Here is a 4,438-nt window from a genome sequence, read left to right as displayed (position 1 = left end):
TTGTTGTGGTTGTTGGAGCATCACTTCCAACAAGCTCAGCTGCTTTCATCTGCAAATCAATGACACTTGTTACTAAAGGAAAACAAAATCATGTTAAAACAATCTTGGGACATACAATCTTTTCAGCTGCATTAGTATTCACTGGCGTGCCATCCTTTTTAGTACGCGACTTGACCCACACCTTCAGCCTAGTCACCTCAGATGGATCTCCACTTTCAATTTTCTGTTTACAAGCAACACAACAATAAATCTATATAAGACTAAACAAGAGAAACATCAAAGATGATAGGATCATTACCATGTCCTCAGTAAGTCGGACCATTCCTTTGCGGCTAGTAGTATGAGGTATTTGTTTACTCCTCCTCTCCTTATATTTATGACTCACAGCCTAACAAGCAAATTTATTATGCTATCACCAATGAAATACCAATCTTAAATAAGGATAAACACAATACCTTAAAGGCTGTGCTTGTTTTGACTTTGACAAATTTTCTCCAATCTGCTGGATTCACATTCATTGGTCTCAAATTCATCCTCTGTTGGTTATTAGCAGCCTCATTTATATCTTTGACAATGCGTGACTTGTATGATCTCCACAAATTTCCCATCTTCTTTAACACAACAATCCTTTGAAACTCCTCATCAAGTTCAAACCTTGCCTGCAAAAACTAACCATCAAAACTGATACACTGTAATAGTACACTACACTGTAATGGAAATGTTACCTGAACAGATTTCCACAAAACTGTTTTGATATCTTGACCAACATGCTTCCAGTTTTCAATTGTAACAGGAACATGTTCTCTAACCAGTGTTCCAAGGTATGATGACAGCTTCACTGACCCTGGACCATAAGGATCTCCCATGAGATTGTAGTCAACTTTTTCTCTGACAGTTGGATCTTTGGCAATGTTTTTCATCTTGGTTGGTCCCCTATGTTTCTTACGCTTAGGCTCCTGGTCTTCAGATAACTCAAGCTCACCTTCAGGGTCATCCTCTTCTCCATCTTTATCAGCTGGTACTCTCCCTTCCGTCTGAGATACTTGAACAGGTTGCTCCACTTGCTTACTGGTCTGTGGTTCTTCTACAGTCTGCTGTTCTTGTTCCTGAATCTCAGGCTCAACAGTACCAATATACTCTGGCTCATCATCCTTTGTTGTACCCTTCTTCTTACTTGATTGTTTCCCTCCCTTCTTCTTTGGTCTGCCCATTTAATTAAGTCTCCTGCATGACCAGTAAACAAATAAGTAAAATATGATAATCTTACCTTACACATACTATGAGATAACAGACACCACATAAACAGACACCAAAACAAGAACAAAGATTTTTAAAAAAGCTACATTTGGCACATATATTCCTTCACAATCAGTTCTAGCAGTTTCTGCATCATCTATGTCAATATCCATGTCAACAGCTGCTGGCAATGGACCAATATCTGCATTTCCATCCTGAACATCTTCTTTGCTATATCTTCTTGTAGAACCTCTCATGACAACATACCAACTGGAGGAATCATCTTCCCTTGAATAAAAGACTTGTTTTGCCTGAGATGCTAGTATGTAAGGATCCCGTAAAAAACTGACTTGACTCTGATTTAAGTTAACAAGTGTGAACCCATCTTCCACTTTAACTCCATTACCTCTCACTGCCCATTGACACCGGAACAGAGGAACATAGAAGACATTATAGTCTAGCAAGATGATGTCAATGATTCTGCCGTAGTAAGATACCAAATCAACCACCTGTGATGTATCTTTAGCACTAGATCTACACATAGCTGTAGCCTCATAATAGACTCCACTATTCTGACTTTTCCTTTCAAGTGAGCTTGTGTGAAAACGTTGCCCATTCACTATATAACCAGTGTATGACCTTGCACTACACCGTGGACCATATGCCAGCCATTTAATTGTATCTTCATGTCTAGATGAAGAAATGGGTATCTAGCAAGATGCATAAATTAGTGTCAGTGACTTATATTTATATGAATCAGACTAAATATATACAAAAGACAGTGAAATAGCTTGCCTTTTCCTTTAACCATGATGCATAGTTCTTAGCATGCATAGACCATAACATTGATGCATCACGTCTACACCTTGGATTATTGTCTTGTAGATGTTCCAAGTGCATGTCTAGCTCACCATTACTAGCCAACTCTTGGTCATGGTATTCAGCAGCTTTGTATAACTCAAGAATTTCCTCATTCCAAAGATTTACTTCCCTCTCACATTCTCCATCAGCAACTGTGTCTCCATGATGGTACCAATCACTTCGCAGCTTGTAAGCCTCATCCATCCCTCTTGTTACAAGATGAACCACCACATCACTACTTGAGTGGCGGTATACATTACGACAGTCTTTGCAAGGACATATTATCTTATCTATATCTCCTAAAGCCGCAGCCACATCAAATACAAATCTCCGAGCACCTCTCTCATAACCAGGATCAGCTCTTCAATGAAGAAGTAAAGTAGGAAAAAAAAATCTTAAAGTTTCTAAACCCCATTTTAAAGCAAACCTATGTATATAATTTTATTCCTTACCTGCATAGATGCACCCATGCCTTGTCCAACATTATATGTTATAAGCTTAAATAAAACCTTATTAACACAAATTGAAACCATAATCAACAATAGTCACAGAGAAAAATCACATGATAAGAGAACTTATCATGATCAGACAACTTATCATGAAGACACAACTTAAACTGAACACAATGCTAAAGACATACTAAGCATTAAGCAACTTACACTATCTCAGAAACAAACAAATTAACAAAACAAGAACAGTGACAACAACCTTAACAAATTGACAACAGTCACATCAACTTCAACAAAACCACAATAGTCACAGCAAATTATCAAAACCAAAACATTCATACCATTTACAATCAAAGAATCACAGCCACATTCAAGGACTAACCTATCGTATTAGTACAACAAAGGCAAAGCTTCAGTTCCCCAACATTTCAATCACCAACACTTGCCAAAAAATGCGGAATCAAAAAAGCAGAATCAGTATAAGCTTAAATAAAAAATCTACTAACAAATCGATTAGGAGAAATCTAAATCGCAAAACCAAGATCTTTGTGAAGAGAATGTGGATAAAAATGATTAACAGACATCAAAATCGCAGAAGTTTTCGCTTTACCCTAATTTCAAACTAATCGAAGAACCCTAATTTCAAAATGACATAAACAAATACGATTTTCTGTACCAATCTACTGAACTAGGTTGAAATTAGAGACAATCTTGACCAAAAAATCAATAGAAATGGAAGTTATAGAAACGAAGAAAGACATGCATGCCTCGATTTTAGCTAGCTGATGGCCGCTGCGAAGGAGAATGTGGCTACGGAGGAGTACAAATCCGACCTTAATACGCCGCAGAGGATAGAGTATTTGAGAGAGTATTTGAGAGTTGAGCTAAATCTGAGATTACTCTGAGTTTTGTCGGAAAAAATTTCGAGAGAAAGGGTTTTGTTTTTGGTTAAGTGTTTTGACTGAAGAGGGAAATGAATTAGATCTGAGGCGCTAAAGGGTTTTTTTTTGCTAAGTGTTGGCGGATTAAGTCATTTTAGATTCCCGCTCATTAAATTTCTATCATAGCGTTTACACACCGCTATTATAAAGAAACCCAAAAAAAATAAACTCTACCATAGCAGTAACAGAAAAAACGCTATACTCGTGTGCTATCAATGCTGATATTTGTTGTAGTGATTTGATTTTAAGGGCCTTTAAAATAGATTTTTTTGGTACAAAATTTGTTTCAAAAATTGGGGGCTCAATACAAATGTATCTTGGATTTGTGTGAAGGACCGGACCTGGTTTTGTCCACGCCACACGTGGGTTATTGTATAAAAATCATATATGATAGATTATAAAAAGAATCATCATAAAACATCAATATAACATATTAGATTTGTTAACTCCAGTGGCATTGCCTTTTCTATAAATATCTTTAAGCACGGGAGTTCGACTTCATCTTTCTACAAAGAGTTGAGAGATTTGTCCAATAAATCCGCTGAAAAATCCATCCCCAATATATTCATCATATCTTAAAAGGAAACACTAGGAAATTATCTCTTTAGTGATTAAGATAGAAACTGAAGAAGAGTAAGATACCATTAAATATGTTGGTTAAAGGTTAAGTATCTTCTTCAATATTCGAAAAAAAATCTTTGAGTCCAAGAGGTGGATGCAGCATTTTTCACCCATAATGGTTCTTTGAAGTCATTCTTTCTTTCTGCAAGATTTTTAAGCAATAGAGTTCGACTCTACCTCCCTATAAAGAGTTGACAAATTTGTCCAATGCACCCTTTGAAAAAAACATATCATTTAACTTCAAATTAAAGTTTTGAAGTTATAACAGTGAAAAAATGTAACAAACAAGGTGAATAAAATTTCAAACCCTAATGCACGATTTTAAATCAC

The sequence above is a fragment of the Arabidopsis lyrata genome, assembly GCF_000004255.2.
Source record: "Arabidopsis lyrata subsp. lyrata unplaced genomic scaffold ARALYscaffold_5, whole genome shotgun sequence".
NCBI classification, from domain to species: Eukaryota; Viridiplantae; Streptophyta; class Magnoliopsida; order Brassicales; family Brassicaceae; genus Arabidopsis; species Arabidopsis lyrata.
This window is presented reverse-complemented; position numbering follows the sequence as displayed.